The sequence below is a fragment of the Solanum lycopersicum genome, chromosome 4, assembly GCF_036512215.1.
Source record: "Solanum lycopersicum chromosome 4, SLM_r2.1".
NCBI classification, from domain to species: Eukaryota; Viridiplantae; Streptophyta; class Magnoliopsida; order Solanales; family Solanaceae; genus Solanum; species Solanum lycopersicum.
In genome coordinates, this window is record NC_090803.1 from 55,632,798 (window position 1) to 55,646,242 (window position 13,445).

At 34.1% G+C, this 13,445-nt stretch overlaps 1 long non-coding RNA gene and 1 pseudogene across 1 annotated transcript; one reads left to right on the forward strand and one right to left on the reverse strand.

Annotated features, from left to right (window-relative positions):
• Positions 1-387: 387 nt before the first annotated feature.
• LOC112941287 (uncharacterized) lies at positions 388-10,884 on the reverse strand. The gene is made up of 4 exons (XR_003246374.2): positions 10,767-10,884; positions 10,543-10,669; positions 10,374-10,446; positions 388-483 (listed from the first exon to the last, which is right to left on the reverse strand). It is a non-coding gene; the product is annotated as an uncharacterized lncRNA (long non-coding RNA).
• LOC112941312 (bZIP transcription factor 17-like) lies at positions 2,232-10,367 on the forward strand (annotated as a pseudogene).
• Positions 10,885-13,445: the final 2,561 nt, after the last annotated feature.

The window sequence follows — 13,445 nt, forward strand, 5'->3', positions numbered from 1 at the left end:
TTCATCCTATTTTTGTTCAACTCTTTCAACTCTATTATCTCTTGTTCTAGCTTATGTGCATATCGGCCTCATCACACAAATCATCAACAACATTTCGTATGAAAGACTTCTGCCCCACAACAGAGAAGGGGTTGGACCAAGTCCTAAACCACGAACATAATCACTTTTTTCATTTCCCAACACTTGAGAATACACATCTCCTTCCCAGGCAACATTGTCATGTGATTGTTCCTCAGATGTCTCACCATTACTCAACTTCTCTTTCATCATGTTCTGAGAATAATGAAGACTATAATTTATGACAAGATAAATGATATCAAGTCATGTGCTATTGACTACTCATACTTTAATCCTAAAAGTTAAAAGGGTAAGAAATCTTACAACTATATTTGAAGACTCCTCATCCAATGGTCTATCATCTTTGCGTTTTGTAAGAGTTAATATGTAGACTTTTGCACGTGTAGGCTCTATTCCATCTATAGCCTAATCAAGTACAATTCATTCCAAATGAATAAATTATGATTGAAATGAGTTGTAAAATATTATAGTAAGTAATGTATGCATGAATGCATGTTCATTCATCAAGGTTGCTATGCTTTTGGACCCTCCGGTTTGAGGCATATTTTTCATAGATCTACTAATTATATTTGTTTGACTACACCTCTAAAAGGAGAAAATAAAACATCAGTTCTTATTTAGCATAACTTTTGACCATGAAAGAAGCATATCGAATCTTGCTGATTTCCTTATTCGTGTCAACATTACCACAAGGAAAGGGGGATCATCGGTAGCTAAGTCGCATTTTAAGATAGTACAACTATTTATAAGTTCAAACATATTTTAAATATGAAACTACATAGTTACAGAATTCAATAAAAACAGGTCAGTACTAATAAAACAAAACTATCACTACCCTTGCTTTTTCAGAAAGCCAATACGTGATGAGACAACTCCATTGATCTCTTGGTATGTGACTTGGTCTATTTTTCATCAAGGCGTCTTTGGTCTTATAATTGGTCACATACATAGCCTTTAAGTCACATTTATAGTCCCTCCATTTTTTTTCCTATTGACTTTTCCACAAACTCTTCTCCATGTGTTGGAATTCAGAACTTTTTTCGAAAAGATAGACAAAGTTAAAAAGATGATATCATGAATAAAAAGAAATGATACTTGTTAAGAATAATATTTTCATATCCTCACAAACTCCACCAATATTTTCTTTTCTTCTTTGTCAAACCCACTCGCCAATCATTTGCATTTAACGGTGTCAAATCTGGTTTTCTAGCAATGATGCCTAGAAAGCTAGCAAGCTTTCGACCCTCTTTTCCATTTGATTGATTACGACTATTAAATTGCACAAAAATTGTCTTTCCCAAGGGTAGATTCCAAAATCTTTTGATAAAGTAGGTCCACGAACTTTATTTAAAGATTCAACACTCACTCTATGGCAGTCAACAGAAAAAGAATTAAGTAAAATTTCTAAGCTTGATATCAATAATGACCAATAATTCAAGAAATATATATATGTGTGAAAACTTGCAAACAAACTATTAAAGGAAAAAACAATGGAAACACACCTGCAAGAGGCTGCTCTTAGTTTTGTTGTGAAATCTTAAATAGTGTTCTAAGCTACAGAGAATTTTAACTCGTCTTCTCGAGCTAAATTCAAAAGAAAACAATATCAAATTAATATATACATATTTTCTAAGCTATGTTCGTCAAAGCTATATTAGGCTAATAAAAAATCAAATTCAAGTTTTGAGAAAGCGAAATTTAAAAGGAGTCAAATTAATGATTTAGAGCTTAGTACAATGCATAGAGCACAACTCTCTGGAAACTACATATACTAATCCTTATATATCATGATTTTATAATCATAAACAAAAAAACCATATTAGTAAAAGCATGGTTTGAAAAAGAAAATTATAAAATAGACAATGATTGCATTAAGCAAAGTACAAATTGTTGCATTATATACCAAGCAAACTGAAATAGAGCAAAGGCAAATACAGAGCAAAATTATTTACAGATCGAGCTTATCACAACACGCCATATGCAAAGTACAACTCTATCTCAGCAAACTATAACTTCATTGCAAGAGTGCAGTTCTTATATATGGTAATTTCATCGCTCATACAAAAAACATTCATCGTCATCTAATCACATTCAAAAAAAATAAAACAAAATGCGGCGTACCTCGAAGAGGTGACAAAGGATGGAGAAAGTTGATGGCGGATGAAGAAAACAGAGATACAAACGATGAAGTCGAAGACAAAGAAGATGAAGCTTCAGAGTTATTGATATTGCTTCATGCCAATATGGTGAATCTTGGATTGCGCTTCAGATGATGACGTCGTAATTTGGAATTGCCTTTTTTTATAATTTGGGGGGGGGGGGGGGGTTTTGGGTGTGTTATGGTTTAGCTATAGCCATGTACCGACTAATGGTCAATTGCCTCTAATAATGGATTGTAAAAGATAATTTAGCGGCATTTACATTATTGCTATTAAATAATTGTCGCTAAAAGTGATTTCTAGTGACTTTTCTCCATTTCTCTTCTCTGACAACATTCTAAAAAGTTGTAGGATCACAGTCTACAAACAAAGCAAAGTGGGGAACATCTTCATTAACAAGAATTGTTACCTTAGAATCCATCATCTATGTGGGCCTTATGCAAGCACAACTAAGAGGCTGATCAGGAGCATTAATTTCTTCCAAAACTTGTGGTGAAATATCATAACTTGCTTCAGTAGAAATTTCAGCAATTTTGAGTTTGGCAACTACTTCTTCGACTTCATTATTAATTAGGATTGGAGTATAATGATGTATATTCCAATCCCAAGTATTATCCACATCAAAAACATCTCTTCTAGTCACAACCTTCTTTGTCAAGAATTGAATATCTTGTATGATGAATATGGAGAAAATGGTGTGCTAGCATTTGATGAAAAAATGAGGTTGCAGCAGTTCTACGTGTGCCTATTCCACCTGGGAGATATGGTGTGTTGACTCATGTAAAGGATGAGCTATCCTATGTAACTGTTTACAATGATTGTGGGGATGTTTTTATGTTAGATATGTAGGGAGTAATGGACATGAGTCTGAATCGTAGTTTGTGCGTAAATCTTGGAGACAAGAAGTCTCGGCAAACATTGGAGAAAGATCCCTTTGTTGACAATTATATTGGGTTGTGTAGTGTATTACCATTTATAAAAAGTGGTGATGACATTGTGGTGATATACACAACTGAAAGGATATATCTTTATTACCTGAATAGGCAGAAGGTGGAGACTATGATGACTCCAGGACAATTAAATCCTAAGAGAAGATTCATACGTACACAAACAGCCTCATTGCGATACATGAGCTGAAGAAGTAGTTGTTCTATTGTTGGTTCTGTCAAGTAGAATTCTCATGTTTAATTTCATCTTCTTTTGTTTTTATATGACCTGGATTGCAGATTAAGCTCTTTTTGTGATAGACATGTTTTGGATTGCCAAGGTAGTTCGAAGATTTTTTCCATCACTCATTTTTAGTTATTTCTTGCTTAATTGTGTGTTTTTACTTGTGAGTTCCGTTCTGATGAAAGTGGAGTCTGCTGATCATACCGCACATTCCATCGTCAAATTTAAAAGTAATAGTAGAAAGGAACTCACAAGTAAAACAAGGCAATCAATCAAGAAATAATTCAAAATGAGTGGAGGAAAAAACGTTCAAACTATATTGGCAATCCAAAACATGTCTATTAGAAAAAAACAACTTAATCTACAATCCAAGTCATATAAAAACAAAAGAGGATGTAACATGAGAATTCTACTTGACAGAACAACTACTTCTTTAGCTCATGTATCACAGCGAGGCTGTTTGTGTATGGTATGAATCTTCTCTTAGGATTTAATTGTGCTGGAGTCATAATAGTCTCCACCTTCTTCCCATTCAGGTAATAAATATATATCCTTTCAGTTTTGTAGATCACCACTGTTTATACATGATAATACGTTGCACAACACAGTACCATTGTCAACAAAGGGATATTTCTCAAATGTTTGTCGAGACTTCTTGCGTCCAAGATTTACTCACACAGTACAATTCATACTCATGTCCATTCCTCCATACATATCTAACAAAAAAACATCCCCGCAATCGTTGTAAACAGTTACATAGGATAGCTCATCCTTTACCTGAGTCAACACATCATATCTCACAGGTGGAATAGGCACACGTACAACTGCTGCAACCTCATTTTTTTACATCAAATGCTAGCACACCATGTTTCACTAACACCAAGAAAACACATTTATCATCTTTATCAGCAAGATTCTTTCTTTTTTTCTTTTGGAATATGTGCATAAGGAATGGATCCAAAAATTTTATAGTGGTCTACTGCCGGTTTCCTTCCGCTCCACACTTTCTCGGGTATTTCATCTCGAAGAGAAAAAGTGGAACTTTTTTTCAAGATAAGAATGCTCCATTTTACCGTTGTGGCATAAATTCCTATGGAACTCTTCCCTGAACCAACAAGCTAAGAAACATGTTAAGAATGGTTCTATTTTTCCTCTCGGTCACACCATTTTGCTGTGGTGTATATGTGTTCTAAGCTCTTTTAAAAAGTCAAGAGTGTCACAAAATTCATCAAATACCTTAGATAATTATTCTCCTTCGTAATCTATCAGAAGGTTCTTAATGGCCCTTCCAGTCTCAATCTCCACACACACTTTGAAGCTTTTAAATACATTAAAAGCCTTTGATTTTTCTTTTAGTATGTACACCCAATTCTTCCTCGAATAATCATCAATAAAGGTAATAAAATACCTTTTGCCCCCATTAGAGATTGGTGTTAATGGCCCACAGACATCCGAGTGTACTGGCCTAATACCTCCTTGGATCTCCCTGACTTACTATTAGGAAATTGAAACGACGTTGTTTTCGAACAACACATTCTTCACAAACTTGAGACGGAACAACAAATTCATAATGCCCCGTCACCATACTCTTCCTTTGAAGGATCTTCAAGCCACCAAAATTCAAGTGACCATATAAAAAATGACACAACCATGAAGGAATTTTCATTTCCGCCAAGTAGCAAGATTGAACATTTTCAATATTCAAAGGAAACAATGTGTTTTGACTCATTTTCACAGAATCAATATAGGGGGAATATAAATTTCACATGTATCATTCCTTAACATGATGACATACCCTTTTTTGTAACAGCTGACGAGGACAACTCTCAACAGATTTGACATGACTTCCACACACCTATTTTTTGTTCTAAAATTGATATTGTACCCTTTCCCATCACATTCACTAATTATAGATCACCAAAACTAAATGTTGGCTAAACGTTTTTGCTTAAATTAGTAAAAGAAGACTTACTTCCGGTCATATTGTTACAACTGCGGTATTCACATATATACCATTAACAAGGTTTCTCCTTATTTATCTTCAATTAAATTTGACTTCTCTTCTTTCTCAATAGGCATCCTAGTATGACATTCAGAATGACAGTGACTAAATTTATAGCAAAGGTAACATTCTACATCGGATTTTTTGAAATCTCTCCCTCTCTCTTTGCCTTAGTCATCATTGGCTTTAAAATTACAAAATGCAAACACACGTAGAGCTATAAAAGCTTTTAAAAAAAGTTAGTAGAAACCATACCTATTGAACCACTAGTGTATGTTCTTACAAGGCATATTCCATAATACAAGGCGACCTTTCCTTTACAAAGAATTGTCAAAAAAATATTTCATTTTCAAACACTCCTCCTTGATATTCTTCTTGGATACTCCCAACGTAGCCCTTAGAACTTCAAAATGTCCCTTAGGAAGAGACATGATCATTATGTTTGCAATCTACTTATCTAAGCTGTAATGAACTAGTGTAACTTCCCCATCCTTCTCTACTTGCCTAAACAGAATGAAACTACACTTTTTTATGCACCATTATTATTGTTGAGATGTTGTCATTCTTAATGACAATAGATTCAATAGGATTTTTCTCCAGATCACTCAGAATCTTTCTTAACCATAAAACTTGATAAATTGCACCAGCAACATGAATATGTTGTGCTTTCACAGAAGATTGAACAACCACTTCTTTCTTCTTTGCAAAAGCACATAATCAAGGTTCCATCCCTATCACTACCTGAATAACCTATCAATTTCCCTTGCTCTTCCTTTTTAAATCAAATACCATAATCAAAAGTTCCTTTGATATATCTCAATGTTCGTTTATCAACACAAAAATTATCTAGCATAAACCTCAATAGAAGACTTGCCGCGAACATGAGATCAGGTCTTGTTGCTATCAAATACAATAAACTACTAGTTATACTTCTATAAACTGTTAGATCATCCCTAGCCTCATTCAAAATTTGAAAACTTTTCACTATGAACTAGTGGGTTGGTACAGGCTTTAACCTTTTAAGAATATCCCCTGCATATTCTTAAAAGTGTATCATTCCTCGGGACATACAAAAAGTCTGCCAGAGAATCAAACTACAACCCACGTAAACAACCTCATCCACAACCATATTGGCACTTTTCTGATTGGTTTCACCCTGACTCCCTGTCCAAAAAGTGAGAATGATCTCTTTCACCATATTTCCAAGAATTACCCGTCCCATTCACGGGCCCATCAATAGTCAACACTCATCCATGATGCTTTATGAAAAAATCAACTCCCAAGAATCTCCACTCAGAATTGGTTCCCTCATACTTCCATATCTCACTTTCAATAGAGGAACCAACCCACCAAAGAGAAGCGTGAAGAACAACACTCCAAGGAAGCTACAACTAGCAACGTTCTCTATTTTCACCTAACTCTTCTTTTTCTCCACTTGCTTGCTACTTTTTGGCACGGGGCGCTACTGTTGTGGTTTCAACTTTGGATGGGAACCAATGGCACTTGTGATCGTTGTGGCTTCATCATACAAGGTTGTACAATGAAATCCATAAGAGGAGGATGGGGATACATTTCGGGGGTAGTTCCACTTGAGGAGGTACACAATTTTCTCCAAGTTGTGCCTTTAGATTTACATTTTCCGTCATTTCATAGAATATCTCTGCATTCAAATGATGAATGAAGTATGCTAACTTTATACTATAATCCTCCACATAATGCATTTTTATTTGCCTTGACAAGTGAACACTCCCTTATTCCTAATTAATCTACAGAAAACGATAAAAGTGAAAGAGAAACAAAAGGCAAAAAAGAACAATAAAGCTTGGGTCCCAAAAAATATGATAGCAATAAAATAATTCCTCATACAACTAGTAGTTGTACCTCACTCATAATAAATTTTTTTCCTATTCTTAAATATAGTGAATTATTAACAATGTCACTCAAGGTAAATATAGTGAAATTTTTGTGTTTGCTTACATTGTTTGAGTGTTAACTACCCTTCTTCCTTTTCAACAAATAGCTATAGTTACTTATATTAGCGTTGAGTTTATTTTCTACAACTCCACCTTTTAGTAAATTACTTCCTAAATTTGGAGAAGGATGTACCAATTTGTTAAAATCTAACAGATTATTCAGCCCTTTTGTGAGATTGGACCCACGATTTGGAGATAGAACATTCAAGTACCCAGGAACATCTATAGAAATATGGTACAATGATTGAGGCACTTCATCCAAAAATCATGAGCTGCTCCAACTATGAAGTAGCCCGGCGATGACATGTCCATAACAATCAAACCTCCACTGCCTGATTTCCAGCATAATTCCTCATTTCCTTCAGTGTCAACTTAACATTTCTAACAGAAACACTAAAATTTCTTATCAATTCATCTCCAGGTGAACATAATCAATAAAAGCCCATCTAGAATGGGTTCGATCCTAGAGCTTCCTGAGAAAATCTCTCGAGGTTGACTTAAATGTTCAAGATGCATCGTAAAAATTCCCCATCAGTTGACTCCAAGGTTGACCAAAGCTATTTGGGTCCATCTAATCTGATTTCAAACCTAGCTTTGACCCGAGACAGTTAAGAATGTACTTAGACGTTTAAAATGCATCATCATCGCTAGGGTTTGGAAAAGTATCATTCAAATGATTCTTAAAAAATGATGTCATTAATTGAGAAATTAAACTTCTAAAATTTCATTGAAAATTATCGATGTTTTTTCCAAATGTCGCGGTCATGTGTAGGACATAAAAAATATGTTGTGGTCATGCGCAGGACGTAAAAAGTATGCTGATTTCATGTGTAGGACTTGAAAAAAATGTTGCGGTCAAGAATAGGACGTTTTCTAAAATTATACTTTCTTTCTTAGATACCTGGTGTTCTTGATTTAACTAGAAAGATTCATTTTTTATAAGATATACTAGTCACTGAACTCTAGATTATGAACTTACATGTCTGAAATGAGAGGCATAGAGAAAATAAATAGAACTAAATAGTTCTTGGATCACATACTTACACCCCTTACTTCATTGAAAAATAGCAATCTTTCCTTAAGGTTCGATCATTTAAAAGAGGATTGTTGTATCCATACATGCTCTTACTGGTAAAATACACATAATCAACTGATTAAACTACCTTCAAAATTTATTTTTTTGAAACTTTAAGGATCTTAATTTTTGTTTATAAGATATGATATCTACAAAATCTAATATATCAATCTGAACAATCTCAAATGATAAAGCTATAAAAGAAAAGTAAATGACAGTTTCCTCTCTATTCCAACTCTGTCTCTCGCTAAATCTTTGATCAATTTCTAAATACTTTTTACTTCTTACACATGACTGCAACATATCAAGAAAATATTGAGGATTTTTTATGAAATTTTGGAACATTGATTTCTTAACTGATGACATCATTTTTTATGCATCGTTCAATGATATTTTCCGAAACCCTACCCATAATGATGCATTGCAAACACCTAGACACATGCCTGACTATCTTGGGTCGGAGTCAAGTTTTGACTCGGGTCAGATGGACCCAAATACCTTTGGTAACCGATAGCGAGTTTTGATGATGCTTCTGGAACTATCAAGTCAACCTCGAGAGATTGTCAAGGGGAATCTACGGGATCAAACTTGCTTCATATGGACCCTAATTTCTTTAGTCAACCTACGATGAATTAATTAGGAATTATAGCGATTACTATAGAAATTTCAAGTTGACGTCAGGGGGAAATGAGCAATTTTGCCCCCAATCAGGAAGCGGTAGTTGAGATGGTCAAGTACATGTCGACGCTAGGGCTACTTCGTAGTTGGAGCAGCTCAAGAATTTTGGATGAAGTGTTTGTGTTGTTGCACTAGGTTTTTACCCATGTCTACGGGTACTTGAACGTGCCATCAGCGAATTGTGGTTCCAATCTCTCAAAAAGGTTGAATAATCTGTTGAGTTCTAATAGATTGCTACATTCTTCCATGAAGTTTGGAAGTAATTCAGCAAAAGGTGGAGTTGTAAAACAGAAACTCAATGCTAATACAAGTAATTGTAGTTATTTTTTGAAAAGGAAATAACATATTGAAGAATCGAATAATGTAAACAAACACCAAAGGTCCACTATATTTTTCTTGAGTGATAATGCTAATAATGATGAGGAAAAAAAGAAGACGCCTAGAAAAAAGGGGAAAGTGCTCACTTGTCAAGGCAATGAAAAAAGCATTATGTTGAGGAGTTAGAATACTTCATTCACCAATTCAACATTTGAATGCAAATATATCCTATGAAACAACATAAAATGCACAACTTGGAGGTACTGATGTAGCTCCTCAAGTGCAGCCACCCCCCAGGATGTATTCACATCCTCCTCCATGGATGTCATATACACCACCTTATATGACGAAGCAACTAGGATAGTGACATTGGTTTCAATTCCAAAGTTGAAACCACAGGCAATAGTGCCAGCATCAACAAGTAGAAAGAAAGTGGAAAAAAGGAAGAGTGAGGTGAAAACAAAGAAGGCTGCTAGTGTTAGCTTCCTTGGTGTGTTGTTCTTCATGCTTTTGTTTGGTGGGTTAGTTCCTTTATTGAAATTAGATATGGAGGTATGAGGGAACCATTTATGACTGGAGATTCTTGTGAGTGGATTTTTTGGTAACATCATGGAAGAGTTTTGACTATTGACGGGCTTATGAATGGGACGGGTTATTTTGGGAAATATGGTGGAATAGATCATTGCTTACATTGTGGCTGGGGAGATCAGGGTGAAAGCAATAAAAGAAGTACCAATAAAGCTGCAGATAAGTTTGTTTACGTGGGAAATAGTAGTGATCCTCTTACAACCTCTTTGTACATACCGAGTAATGATAAAATTGTCAACATTCACTGGAACTCAATAATTCAGCCTGTATTTGCAAGTGAGAAAGCCATGACATCTCATGGAAGTGATAATAAGAAAAATCGTGAGGCAAACCTCACAGTTCTTGGAGATTCATCCAACCTTGACTTTATCGAAGTCTTGCAGAGGGACAAAGGACTCTTGGATCCTAACATAGAAGAAAAAGGCAAATTACAATCCTATTTTTCTGAACAAAGACAAATCTAAGTACGTAAAACCAAAAAAGAAAAATTGGACAACTTACCTGGGCAAATTAAAGCTTGTAACCCCGTGAATTTAGCGTAGAAGGATAGTGGATAAAATTTGGAACACAGCACAACAAGGAAATCTACTCATCACATATGAAAACAGAGACATCTCAAATATCAACCCTAACCACAAATCAGGAAATAAAACAATTATAACAAAACCAGATTTAAAAAAAAAATAATCTCATATATAGAAACACAGTAGAAGGAGAATGCTTACCAATCAGATCCACTAACAAATAGAGATTAGAGACATGTCTGATTTCATATAGGAACATTTGATTTGTGCTCACAAGGACATTTGATTTTATGCCCCTTTGGAGTCAAAAATTAAGGAATCAAATATCTGACTTGATATTGGAACAATTTTTTTTCCCTTTTAAAATCCAATTATAGACAATTTGAAAAGAAGGAAATTTTACCAACCATATTTTTTACGATTGAATTAGGGAAAATGGTAAAATATTACCCTTCTAGTATTGGAAATATGTTAAATATACACTTTGTTATGTGTTAGGTCCAAATATACCCTTTTGATTATACTTTGACACAAATTTACGTCAATTTTAACGAAAAACACATGACAAACTCAAAACCAAATAATGCATCTCGAATTTCAAATATTTAATTTTTTTTAGAAACTCATTTCCTCCATTTTGAGCCCTTTTCTATAAATCTTCTTTTTAAAACGAAGCTAATAATTTATCGTATTCAAATACTAATATGATTTTACTTTCTTTCGAATTGAGGTTTTTATAAATAAGAAATTATCATTATTAACCTCTTCTAAAAGTTTCAATATTAATCAAAGAAAATACATTATTGAGATATGTTCCAAGAATTTTCAGCATCCAAAAATCGATGACTCACTACGTTCATTTATTTTCTTGTACTTTTATAATAGTAAGAACATGTGGGTACAATGATTAATTTTATAGAAAGGAAAAATGCATTACTACCCCCTAGACTATGACCGAAACCACAGAGACACACCTTAACTAAACTAAGATCCTATTACCCCCTAAACTTTTTTTTCTTTTTGTAATTTTATACACCTTTTTAGCTTACGTGGTATTCAAATGTCTCTCACGCGCCTCAATTGCGTGGAGTCATGAAGTGTGTCACGTAAGACAAAAGGTTCACAAAATAACAATAAAACTAAGATCAGGGGGGGTAATAGGATCTTAGTTTCGTTAAGATGTGTCTCTAAAATTTCGGTCATAGTCTAAGGGGTAATTGTGAATTTCCCCTTATAGAAATAAATTTGAAGATTTTTAATGTGCGTGGGGAAAATGCCGAACAATGATTTTGTGTGATGTGCATATTTTATTATCGAAAAAGGTCTTAAAATACCTTCGAAGTATTGAAAATAGTACACAACTACCCTTCATCCACCTATTGGCTCCAAAATACCCTTCTCATGCACCTATTGGCTCACAAATATCCTCTCCATCCACCTTTAGGTCCAATTTTAGTCACTACAATGATGGAGCACCATTCAAAATAAATAAAATAATCCTTTTAATTATATGGCGCTAAACCATTGGTTGAAATTTAATTATTTAATATAATTTTAAACCTACCATTACTCACCCATTTTTAACTAAATCTGTCCCAATACTTATTGAATCCGCTAGACCCAATACAAAAACAACCCACTCTTATTTCTTAACCAAATTGAACCTTTAAAAGAACTAACACAACTTCCTATAGAAAACATATAATGTAAATGGAATTGTGATCTCGTAGAAGAAAGACAAGTGACTCGGAGTTCAATGTGCAATGGTAAAGAATGAAACATTATCACAGACTATGCACCAAGAGGTTTATCTTTTGCATAGATTTAGCAGAAATGACTGATGCTCTAAGGGGAAAGAAAACATAATTCTTGCATAGGCTTCATTGATTCCTTGATTGCATAAACAGTCAAGTCCAGTGAATTTTTTTGCATACACTCATTACCTCCTCAGCAGTGCAGCTTATTCGATAAAATTATTTCTTTGCAAAAAAGGAAATAAAAACAGAAACTCACTAGTAGTTTCTTCCTTGTAATAAGAGAAATGATCATTTCTTAGCCAAAGTATTTAAGAATGCCAACACCACTTATTTGCAGTATATTCCCAAATCCCAATGCAAGTCAATTAAGTCTCTACTCAATAACATGAAGTGAAACCCATTCGTCTTTCAAACCGAACTACTCACTAGTTTACACCATCATCTAGCAGGTCACCCATGTCTATCATGAAGAGATTGGGTTCTTCTTGTATTGGCTCTGGCGAGTTCAATAAGTATTGGGGCGGGTTTAGTTAAAAATTGGTGGGTAATGGATAAGTTTAAAAATATATTAAATAATTAAATTTCAGCCAATGGTTGAGCTCCACGTAATTAAATGGATTATTTAATTAGTTTAAATGGTGCTATATTATTGAAGGGTCTAAAATTGGACCTAAAGATGGATGTGAAAGGCATTTGTGAGTAAATAGGTGGATGAGGAGGGTATTTTAGAGTCAATAGGTAGATGAGGGGTAGTTGTCTACCATTTTTAGTACTTCTAGGGTATTTTAGGCCCTTTTCCATTTTATTATTTTTTAGTACAAAAATTTAAAAATAGAGAAGGGATAATGTATAAGTATCTCTTAGCCTATGGCCAAAATCTCAGAGACACCTAAACTTAACTAAGATCTTATTACCCCCTAAACTAATTTTATTCGTATTTTTGTGGACCTTTTGTACTCATGTGACACCTTCGACCACCCAAGTTGGTTGTGTTTGTACACTCGCACGTCATGTGCGTAAATAATTTTTTAATAAAAAATATTTTTTAAATAAAATTAAAAAGTATTTCTAAATTTTTAAAAAATAATATTTTGTAATTTCTTTTAAAAAATAATTTTTATTT